The 12,781-nt window shown below is 35.3% G+C and overlaps 1 long non-coding RNA gene across 2 annotated transcripts in view; it reads left to right on the top strand.

Annotated features, from left to right (window-relative positions):
• Nucleotides 1–12,781, top strand: part of LOC107974706 (uncharacterized) — a 210,225-nt gene that overhangs the window by 49,691 nt on the left and 147,753 nt on the right. The window contains exon 3 of one of the 2 annotated variants that reach the window (XR_010157277.1): nt 11,834–11,905. The exons of the other annotated variant lie outside the window; for it this stretch is intronic. This is a non-coding gene — a long non-coding RNA (uncharacterized LOC107974706). The remainder of the gene's footprint in view (nt 1–11,833; nt 11,906–12,781) is intronic. 2 annotated transcript variants of the gene reach the window in all.

Below are 12,781 nucleotides of genomic sequence, written 5' to 3'. Positions count from 1 at the left end.
TACTTTAAGTACCATATGACATTTACAGAAAGGGCCTTAAAAACACTAAACATCTGTTTGGACATGAAGAGGAAATGACCATTGTGAAATTTCTCAGGAAAATCAGTTTACTGGGAATGACATGGAAGGTGAGGAGCAATTATATTTTCTGTTGCAGCTGCTTAAACACTGGCTAGAAATTAAAACATTGGAATAACTTCTTTGCTTTATGGTCATGATGCAACTCAGTGGTTTTAAACTTGTTACCAAGGACAAGCCAATCCTGAAAACAGGTCCATTTTTCACTAATTCTTTAGAAAAGAAAATGTTTAGCTTTCCCCAGTCTGTCAATCTTGTGGTAAGGAAATGCCACCAGGGTACCTTTTATAAGAATCTGGGCTCAGAAACAGCTGTACAAATCATAAAATAAGTTTTTTCCCCTTTAATCCAACTGGCATTCAAGTCAATGAGCATTTTCAGAAACAAATTATAAAGCAGACTCGCTTTGAAACCCAACCTGAAAAGAGAGACACACACAACCATGACAACCTGTTTACAACTGGATATTCTGATTTTCAACACTGGAAAATGAGGGGAAATTATCTATGATACTGTAAGCAAAGCTCTTCTAGTGTTCTCTACTTGCCTGTAGATGGAGAAGCAAATCAATGCGATAGCCCCAGGTTTCTGGAAGAACGAGAAAAAAATGTCCTTGAGAGATGATACGAAGGATATTATTCTTTCACGAACTAATATTCTCTCCTTATTGGTTTTAAATGAACAAAGGACTTAAATCCCCCAATGGGAAGCTAAATAAAGCCTTCGCAGTACACAGCAATAACAAGTGAATCACTGAAACTAATTTTAACCCCAGAGTGACAGATATGGTAAATTGTTTCCTTCCCCCTTGCACCCTCCCCTCCCTGCACGCAAAATTTCGCTGTTAGATTTCACCACATTAAAATGTAATTTCATCTTATTCAATGCCTGCCTTTGTTACTTCTAAGAGTCTAGCTTCCTTTCTTCCCACACGAGTAGGGAAGAAGGCACAATTTTTTATTATTTATTTTTAAAAACATATGTGATTTTTAAATTTTATTTTATTGTGATGAGAATGCAACATGAGATCTATTCTTTTCACACATTTTTAAGTGTACAGTATATTACTGTTGACAATGGTTACAGCAGATCTCTAGAGCCTGTTTATTTTGCTTCACTGAAACTCTGCACATTTTATTGACAGTGGGCAGAACCATAGCTGCCCTGGTAAGATACTGCATGAGCACTGGCAATTAAATTGGGCAGTGCAATATGTCCCCCACAAGAGTTCTGAAAGCCTGTTGTAAAGATATCTAAGATGGTAGAGTGTGTTTAGGAAAGATCACCTTTCCTGGTTCTCTTCTTTCTCCTGTGAGAAAGACTCTGTCAGCGGAGGAGCTAGACACACAGGCCAAGGAGAGGTTTTTTTTATTTAAGTCGGTGCAATATGTTCTGAGCCTCTCAGCTTGTGCCTTGCACAGAGATTTTGCCCTAAGGAACCCGGCTTCCTGAGTGAGCAGATCTCAGAAAAGCAAACAACAGAGTTCTGTTACAAATAAATTATTATGAAACCATTTCTATGTTTGAACATCTGAAGGGCTCTGTATGGCTTTGTAGAGCAGCAAGATCTAGAGGAAAGGGATGCTGTGGTAATCACCCAGGACTTAACCCAGGGGATTGAAAAATAACCCAGAGTTTGGGCAGTAGAAGACAAGGGGAAGGTTCAGATTGCTAAATTCAAAGCTGTTGAGAAACTAAGTGTTGATGAGAGAACACTCAAATCATTAGGATAAAAAGAATCAGCAAACTCTTTGGTAGAAAGGTAAACAAAGGGAGATGACCCACCTTCCCCTTTCTTCCCTACCCTCAGTTCTCCGTATTCACTTTGAACAGCTGAGTATCATTCAACAGCAATCAACATTTAATGAGTGCGTATTATGAGAGAGGCAAAGAGCACAATCCTAATCACACATGAGCCAGGCACAGAGCAAGATCCTAATCACATAAAGTGAATCAAGACATGGTTCCTAACCATAACACCCATAAAAATTCTTCAATGGAGTGCTGCCCACATGGCTTTGAATCTATCATTGGTTGGATAATTGATGGTGTGGTTTTTTCAAGGCCTAAACTTTCTCAGTGCTCAATGGGCCAACAACTCTGCAAGCCATTTAAACTGTAATCTTTCTGATTAGACCTATAAGTTAAACATCACCGACCACCATTTTACTGACATCAACTAAATTATGAACAATGAAGAAACTTGCCCAAGCTTTGCTGTAAATGGCAGAATTGAGATTTAGATGTTTTTATGACTCAGCACCAATGGCCTGTTAACATGTAAGTGCTGGTGTTCTTCATTTAGGTAGTTTATATAACAGATATTAATAACCTCCTCCTACTATGTTGTTTAAAAAGCATTTTATGCAGAAATGGAAACAAAAGAAAAAATGATCATAAAATACAGGTCTTTCTCGTCAATGAGAATGTTCAAATTGGATACACACTCACTTGAATGTATAAATGCATTGTCTCTCCTTCATCCCCCAAGAGATGTGGCTCTGCATATCTGGTTGCCAGAGAGAGATTGCAGCTGGCTGGAAACATTACACAGCACTGTGAGAGCCTGCAGTGCATTATCACTATTATATTTTCTGATTATGGCAAAGATTAAGCTCGCAGCTTCCTCATATGTTAGATAGTATTAGCAAAGTTCAGCATGAATAAAGAGAATCAATCCAAACAATAATTTAACCCGCTTTTCATGGGTCTGCCAGTTTCCTGTAATCATTAAAAAATTATGTATCACAGATTTCAATTTTGAATGTTATAAACATTTTCATTTCTTTTTACTTTACCCATTTTCCATACAAATTCATTTATATTTTATAAATTAATAAACAAGTTAAAAAACTTTCATGGCTGGGCACGGTGGCTAATGCCTGTAATCCCAGCACTTTGGGAGGCCAAGGTGGGCAGATCACAAGGTCAGGAGATCGAGACCATCCTGGCCAACACGGTGAAACCCTGTCTCTACTAAAAATACAAAAAATTAGCTGGGCATGGTGGTAGGTGCCTGTAGTCCCAGCTACTCAGAAGGCTGAGGCAGGAGAATGGCGTGAATCTGGCAGGTGGAGCTTGCAGTTAGCCGGGATCATGCCACTGCACTCCAGCCTGGGCGACAGAGCGAGACTCTGTCTCAAAAAAAAAAAAACTTTTCACATAACTAATAGCAAAATAAGTTGGTTACATATTTTTAATGTTATTAACATAATAATTTATTTACTTTTGTGATTTGTATAGCTGGTAAACAGATTAGGTACAAAACATGCATATTTTAAGTTCACGTGATCTATTCTAAAATATTGTAAAATATATTATTACATACTGACCTCCTTTTAGGTTTATGAAAATATTCACTTGATACACAGTTATGCATTTATTTTTGGAGGGAAGTAGTTCAGTGGATAACCACCAATGAGTAACTGGGAATAGACATAGCATTTAGATGAGATGGCCTTGTAAGTCACATAATGGAACACTGGCTTTCATCCTTAGCCCTTACAAATGGCAACAGAGGTAAGTGAGAGGTATGAAACATTCATTCATTCAATAAATACTTATTAGGCATTTACTATGAAAGGAGTGTATTCCAAGCGGAAAGAAAAACAACTCTGCAAGGTCTATTTTGTATTATTCAATGATGAGAAACAAAATCAGTGTGGATGAAGTAGAATGTGCTGGGGTACAGCTGCAGCAGATGAAGTCAGATGGTATAGATATGTCAAATCATGTTTGGATGTGTTTGTAGGAATACTGAATTCTATTCTCAGTTAAATGGGAAGCTGATGGAGACTATTCATTAGGGGCATTGCATGACCTCAGAATCCAATACTATCTGGACTTGTTTCTGCTCTTTTGATGAATATCTATAAGCTGGATCTTTACGGGCAATATATATTCTTGACTTCCATGTATAAGAACACCAGTTTAGGGATTATGACTAGGTCCATTAATGGAATATTTAGTGAGAAATATTTGTGAGCCAGAGTTGGGTTGGGGACAGGTTGGAGGAATGTTGGACCAAAAATAAGAAGTAAGCAGATCTTTTGTATTGGCCAAGAATAGATGGATAAGATAGGGAGGAAAAACAAATGACAAACTGGAAGTGGTGAGTTATGATGTCATAGCAGAAATAGAGGGGTGGGAGCATCAAAGATGAGTATGTAACCAATACCAGATGATGTTGGTAGCTTCATGGAGTCCAGGTGAATTTCTCTAGATAATTTCCTGCCACTACAAATAAGGTCTCATACATGACAGAGTCAAAATTTTGTTAAAATTCCGGTAAAGAATTAAATGATCCCATCTATTTGATAGCATCTTTGAGTTTAATGGACTTTAATTTAATTTTATCTTAAAATAATTTTGCCATTTCTCAGTTGAAAAAACAAAATTTAGAGACTTTAAAGCAAAATGAATAGGGACAAATCAGTTATTAAACTCAAATATTTTGACTCTCAACCCTTTGTTGAGAGTTTTAACCTTGTCACTAATTTAAACTTTTAAAAATATGCTGCTTGCATGATTTCAGACCATTTGAATTGGAAGTTCAACATAACATTTCATATATTTTTAGGAGTCATTGAAATGAAATGTTAATTCAGGCTCTAAATATGTAATTTTCTTGTTCATATTTGATAGTAATTAAAAAGAAGATAGCTGCTGATAGTTGGATTCTTTGGGTAATGAATCTGCTACTTAATTGAGTAATGAGATCTTGGACCTTTTGGTGAAGCTTCATTTTTAATACAGACAGGAGCCTAAAATCAAATCTGTGAAATAATTGGATAACTCAAGTTATAATTAAAATCAAGGTATGACAAAAATCATGGGATTGTTTCCTTGCAAATTTGAAATTAAGTAATTAAAGATAAATGCTGACATTTCTGTTTAACCTCAAGTCTGCCTAGTGTGTATTAAGTAAAAAAGAACATCATTATATGTAAAGAACATACAGGGGCCAGGAATGGTGGCTTATACCTTTAATCCTAGCACTTTAGAAGGCTGAGGCAGGCAGATTGCTTGAGCCCAGCTGTTTGAGACCAGCCTGGGTAACATGGTGAAACCCCATCTCTATAAAAAATAGAAAAATTAGCCAGGCATAGTGGCACACCTGTAGTCCCATCTACTTGGGAGGCTGAAGTGGAAAGATAGTGTGAGCCCAGGAGGTGGAGGCTGCAGTGAGCTTTGATCATGCCATGCACTCCAGCCTGGGGGACAGAGCAAAATCCTGTCAAAAAAAAAAAAAAGAAAACGAAAAAGAAAAACAAAAATCATACAAGGAGTTAGTCACTGAAAAATGTCAAAAGTGTCTTGGCAAAGAAGCCAGGATTTTCTTCCCCAGTGATTATGTAAAAATCCAATCAAGCAAGAAGATAGATTCTATTCCTCAATAAAATGCTTGTCAAGAAATGAGTAAAATTCTGTAATTGACATCTTGGAAAAACAACAGATGAGTAGAAAAAGAAGCCAAGATATAGTGCCACTGAGTCACAAGTGGTAATAGATACCTGAGAATATATCAGATTTAACAAAAGTAGCATCTAAATAAAAATTTAGAAGATCTGTATCAATTGGTCTAATCAATGACTGATTCTGCTCCCCCAGGAGACATTTGACAATATCTGGAGAGGTTTTTGTTTGTTTGTTTGTTTTTGTTTCAATTTTCACAAATACGGTGCTATTGGCATATAGTGGGTGGAGCTAGGGATGCTGCTAAATATCCTACAATACATGTTAAAAGTGCCAAGGTTCAGAAGTACTCATCTAAATAAAGATTTTACTATGAAACCACTTGGAGGAGAATCGGTCTTTCCTAAATTAATTGCAATCAAGAAATCAGTGGTGGATGGTGCCATAAACCAGGGCTAAATAATATAGGAGAGTTGGAGGCACTTTGAGTCACCATCACTAAAAGAGAAAATAAAGGAAAAGTCATGGATGTCCACCACAGAGTACTATACAGCAGTTAGAAACAAAAGGTTAGATAGACTCATAGCACTATACAGAAACAGAGCACTGATTTAAACATAAGGAACAGTGGGAAATATCTATCAAAATACTTTTTACAAATATACCAAGTACAATAAGCAGCAAAATACAAATAAAACAACAATGCACATTTTGCAAGAACACAAATAAGCAAAACGATGTGTTAAATTTCTTAGCATCATTGCATGTCTAGAGGGAGAAAATAGAGAACTATGGCAGGAAGATAATTGATCAATTAATCAGTCAATCAAGAGAGAAGCTAATAAAAATAATGTGTTATGCACTGATTTATGATTACTTCAATCCTCTTTACCTTATGCCCAAATACATATTATATATGTATTATATATAATTCTTAGCATATATAATATGCTATTTGTATGCATGCTAGTATATATAATACGCTATACACATAATATAATATATATGCTAAGAATATTGACACTAGGTGTGAATACTTGAAATCAGTACAGACGGTAATCAAATAGAATTTTAATTATTCACATCTGGATTCATGGATTTTTCTCATTAAGGATAGGTATGAGGAATACATTTTTGGGAGAATAACTGCTTCTTAGATTAAGTAATTTTAGAATTCACATGGAAAGGAAGTACACTAAGTTCTGCATAAAAGACAGGAAGTGAATCACGAATTATACAAATCATTATATATTAGTGATTAGTATATGATTAAGTTTCACTTTCTACTGAGGGTGGAAAAGCCAAGAAACATAGAACACATGCTAACTCACTTTTGGAAAAGAGACCTACATCAAAATGTGAATATTAGAATAAAATGCAAGGGAGTTGGAAAAAAAAAAAAGCAAATAATCTACCAGAAACCTGGAAACTGTTTAAAACACCTTATTAGAAGCCCAAGGAAAATATGTGCCAAGGATCAAGAAACCCAGGTGCTCAAACAAAAACCCTGTATGGCTAACTGGCAAAGCAAAAGAGGTCATTGTGGGTGAGGAAAAGGAGATGGCATTTTTTAAAGGTACAATTGGTAAAGGGGACAAAACAAGAAAATCTATTAAGTAAGGTAAATCAGGTGCAAAAAACCCCATAAGACTAGCTAAAAAAAAAAAAAAAAAAAAAAAAAAAGACTTTAAGGAATACTGTGCTTTATATTCCAAAGAAAATAATAAAAGCTTTAAAAAATAAATAAATCAACAGCCAGACATGGTGGCTCATGCCTGTAATCCCAGAACTTTGGGAGGCCGAGGCAGGCAGATCACATGAGGTCAGGAGTTCGAGACCAACCTGACCAACATGGAGAAACCCTGTCTCTACTAAAAATACAAAACTAGCTGGGTGTGGTGGTGCATGCCTGTAATCTTAGCTACTCAGGAGGCTGAGGCAGGAGACTCTCTTGAACCCGGGAGGCAGAGGTTGCAGTGAGCCGAGATCACGACATTGCACACCAGCCTGGGTAAGAAGAGTGAAACGCTATCTTTAAATAAATAAATAAATAAATAAATAAATAAATAAATAAATGGTAGGATGCCAGCTTAAGAATCACCAGGACTATACAATGATGGTAGTTGAAAAGCTGGCCTTTGAAATAGAATTCAACAAATAGAATAAACGGATTCTTTATTTTGATTTTTATTATGAAAAAGTTAGCTAAATATTTAGCTATACATAATTGTAAAAAATAAAAAAACATAATTAATAAAAATACTTTGTAAATCCAAATATTCTCTTCATCAATGGCTTAGAATTAGAAAAGTAATATTTTAAAATTATGGATTTGGGGGCCTACGATTGTATTTTTCATAAGTTTCCATGTGATTTTGATGATTGGTTTGTTTAGGAATCACTGTTCCAGATCTAATAGCAATCTAGAATTTAAATATAAACAATATCATGGCTAAAGTAAGTAATTATTCAGCTCATTTGTCAAGAAACAACATCCAAATCCACATTCTGCTGAACAACTGGAACAAGCTCATAGCTAATGTGATTTGCACCCAGAAAAGACCCTGAAAAGTACAAACTGTTAAAATACACTACCATATCTGACTGTCTGGAATTACAATAAAAGGCAAGATTATTTTACACTTAAATATGCATAGAAATTTAGTGGAAAGGCAATATGATATTCTTTCAAGGGAAATTGTTTCTATTAACTTTAGAATTATTTGACAGATTATTTATATGAGAAACAGTTAATACAATTTATTCAGAATTTAAATTATACAAAATTATGTAATTAAGGGTATTAAAAGCAGTTGATCAGTATGAAGTGGGAAGAACAAATTCTTTAAAGAGGGAATGACTCATAGACAGAAAAACAAAGGCTAGGGAGAGATAGGCTCCTTTCAAAAATGAGAAACAGATACCATGATGTGACAGTGGCCACAGGTGCCCAGATAGTTGGACAAACATTATTCTGGGTGTTTCTGTGAGAGTATTTTTAAATGAGATTAACATTTAAGTCATTAGAGTAAAGCAGATTGCCCTCCATAGTGTGGGTGGGCCTCATCCAATCAGTTGAAGGCCTACATAGAAGAAAAGGCTGACAATTTCTTGAGTGAGAGAATTCTCCTGCCTGATGGTCCTCAAACTGGAACATCAGCTCTTCCTGGTTCTACAGCAGCTTTCCAATTTCAGTCACCAACTGGGACATTGGCTCTGCAGATTTTGGGTTTGCCAACATCTATAATCATGTGAGCCAATTCCTTACCATAAATCACTCTTTCTTTCTATATATTCAATTGGTTTTGTTTCTCTGGAGAACCCTGACTAATACATAAGATTTAACCTACTTGGTGGCCTGCCAAGACCTACCTGAACATCTTCACTATGAAAGAAAGTCAGCAGGGAAACTTCATGACTTTCAAATAGCACTAAATATTTAAAGAAAGTGAAATGTCTGGTGGAGGAGTATAGGCTACAACTGAGTCTTACGTATAAATTGGCATATGAGTAGAAGCTAAGTATCTGAATGAACTAGTATAATAATGCATTTGAAAAATAAAAATTACACACACACACAATACCCACATACGTACTTTCTATACTGCGAGGAAAATGCATTCCTCTTGTAGAATCATTCCTAAGAATATTTTCTGAAAAACATGAGGCCAACAGAACAATAAGGCTTATTATTGAGAATGTAGTTAAAAGGAAAATTAGCTAGTAAGTTTATTCTTATCCTTGAGTAAAATATAATTTATTGAAATTAATGTACTGAATGCAGTTCTGTATGCCATACCTTAAGAAAGAAATAACAGTATAGAAACTGATCCAGAAAAGAACAACCATACAAAGATGAATGGGCTTTTTAAGATATGTGATTTAAAGAGACAAAAACGTAGAGGTAAGGGTAAACGTTGGGTTGGAGGAATCAAAGTTTATAAAATTATAAAAGATGTGAATATGATTAATATTTGTTCATCCAGATCTAGAATATTAGAACTAGAAGTCATCTCATTAAGTATAGAAGAATCATTAAATAAAATAATCAGGATCAATAAATAAAAATAGGTTATAAAACTTAGAGACAGCAAATGTAAATAGCATGGTGCCAATTATTGGGCCACAATGTTCATAATTATGGATTTTCTCAAATGAGAAAAAATGATATTTGTGGATTATAAAGTGAATAAATGCCATTTATATCACATATAGACTTGGAAAACACTTTTTATAAATATTGCATTAAAAAATGGCAATCTGGGCATGGTAGCATGTGCCTGTGGTCCCAGCTACTCTGGAGGTTGAGGTGGGAATGATTCCTTGAACCCAGGAGGTCAAGGCTGTGGAGAGCTATGATCATACCACTGCACTCCAGCCTGGGTGACAGAGTGAGAATCTGCCTCAAAAAGAAAAAAGTAGAAAGAAAGGAAGGAAGATGGAAGGAAGGAAAGAAAGAAAGAAAGAAATGTCAATCCTTGGAAATGAGAAGAAAACAATTTCTCCACGTGTCACTTTTTTTTTCTTCAAAGGTTTTCTATATCCTGAAGGAACTTAAATTTTAAAAGCTGCCATGATAGATACACTATTAAAAACCATATTCAGACCAAAGATGTGAGCTCCTATGTCTGACACCTTATGCATAAATCAATACTTACAGTCCTGTTAGTAAGATACATGCCTGGGATAATAGATATACAAAATGAAAGGCCTTAGATCAGAGCTTGTTTAGCAGGTCATTTAGGTTTATATCTTACTTTCTTCAAGGCATTTATTTACTTTAGGGGATGCTGGGCCACAGAGGTTTCATTGGAATGTGTAAGCCGTTATTACTCAATGTAACTCACATTTGCCTTTCTAAGCATGATGCAATTGCTTCTTCCTTTCCTTCATTTCTAGCTGAAATTATGCAGCTTTAGCAATTGATCTTCAACAGAATCAATAAATTATTCCATCACAACCTCGGAGAACATGTAAATGCTCAAGGAACATTTCATACCTTAGAATAACTTACATTGCGGAGGTAAATTATTAGGTAAACATTTATTCCACTTATTACACACTCAAGTCTGTTCAAAAGATTGTGCTACATGTCTGAAGTGACTTTGACATTGAACTTAAAACAATGACTCTGGTTATTAGCTGATCAGTCTCATTTTATATCACATTCACAATTACTTGTTCAACCTTCAACTGCAGCTGCAACATCAGGCTATTCACAATTTTAATAGTACTACTTGTGACTCCAATCTACTTCACACAGTACTTTGAGATCTGTTTACAATGCAACTTGCACTTTAAAATTAGAATAATTGATAAAGTTCTCATGCCTCCATTTCCTTATCCGTAAGTAAAATTGCCCCCAAAAAGCTGCAAATACTGGACTAGAGTATAAATTATAGAGTTAAAAAGCTAAAAGTATAGAAGTCCACAGAATTTGATTTTCTTAACTGGTAGTTCATGATGGCCTTGGGGATGGGTTGGTGGAAAAGTGATTTCATCCATCTGAATACATTTAGGAGTCATTCAAATGTTTTGTCTAGTAATTAAAAGAGGAAAGAACACCTCACATCTGCAAAAATTAGTTCAAACTACATAATTCTCTGTCTCTTATGTATTTTAAAGTGATAGTCCTACTGCATTAGCTCATTCTCAGATTGCTATAAAGAATTACCTAAGTTTAATTTATGAAGAAGAGAAGTTTAATTGACTCACAATTCCACAGGCTTAACAGGAAGCATGACTGCGAGACCTCGGGAAACTTAGAATCATGGTGGAAGGCAAAGGGGAAACAAGCACCTTCTTCACATCGTAGTGAGAGAGAGAGAGAGAGAAAGAGAAAGTACCACATATTTTTAAACCATCAGATATTGTGAGAACTCACTATCATGAGAACAGCATGGGGGAAATCCACCCCCATGATCTAATCACCTCCCACCTCTGGGTTCCTCCCCAAAACTGGGAGTTACAATTCAACATGAGATTTGCATAGGGACACAGAGCCAAGCCATATCACCTACATTAAATGCTCCAAATAAATTTCATTTGAATTTGATACAGAAGGATAATTTATTCTGATGATATTAAAGACTCAGAAAAAAAAGTTTTTAATGCAACCACTCATTTTTAACATAAGATTTTTTTCTTGGCTGAGATGAAGGATACCAAGAAAATGCCATTTTCTTCCCCCTACTCTATCCGGGAGCTTTTTCTTTGGATTTTCACAAAAGAAAGACTTTTTAAAAATTATTTTTAAAATGAATCAGTGATGCCTTAATTTTATGTGTCATCATCTACATTTCATTTTCAACTTTTGCTGTTTTATCTTCTTCCTTGTTAGGCTCTTTGAATCTGGCTTGGTTGTTCCTGTTCCTGACATTTATGAATAAATAAAAACTACGGAACTCAACAAGTGAGACAATCCTAGAATAATAGATGCATAATGAAGAATCTCACAGAAGTTTCTTTCTAGTGGGCCACCTAACCCTTGCCTCACCCTCACCTAAGTATATAAGTAAAGATGAAGTTTCAGATGAAACCTCTGGTGTACAGAGATTTCATCTAGGAATGTTGCTACAGTGCAAACTGTCATTATCTAGATAAACTCACATATATTTTCCTCAAAATAATGATACTCTCACTTGCTTTCCTTCACAGCCCAGCTGAAACCATTTAGCCTTAGGACTTTGTCTTCAATGGGACATATTGATTATACCATCATATCTCAAGAGACACACATCCACATACCCAAATCATTCCACATCTTAAAATAATTTTCACTGCAGAGAAACATCAATGAGTGTGCATTTGCTCCTCTTATCTGGTGTTTCACATTCAATTCTGTTCAGAAAATATTGATCAGCATGCTTGGATTTGGTTAAGAATATGAATAAATTTAATCAACATATCAGCTGAAAATGCCATGAAAAAAAATCCACACAAAATAGAAATCTACAGGTTAATTAAACACACTCAAAATACATTCATAAAATAAGAACATGGTGGGGGAACAGGGTAAAAGAAACAGATGAACTAAACTGATTTTTCTTGCAAATAGGTATATAACAGAGTGGACTCAAGGTTATCCTGCATAAAATGAATGTGGCAAAAGAGTCCTGCTAATGACTTTCCAATTGCTACACAATAGTTGTTTTCAAATAAAACCAACAAGCTAATTACAGGCATATTACCTGAGGCCACATATTAGGTTGGTGCAAAAGGGATTGCAGTGCTTGCCATTAGAAGTAATTAAAAGTAATGGCGAACACTGCAATTACCTGATAAATCT

This window comes from Pan troglodytes, chromosome 4, assembly GCF_028858775.2.
Source record: "Pan troglodytes isolate AG18354 chromosome 4, NHGRI_mPanTro3-v2.0_pri, whole genome shotgun sequence".
Classification (NCBI taxonomy): domain Eukaryota; kingdom Metazoa; phylum Chordata; class Mammalia; order Primates; family Hominidae; genus Pan; species Pan troglodytes.
This window is presented reverse-complemented; position numbering and strand designations above follow the sequence as displayed.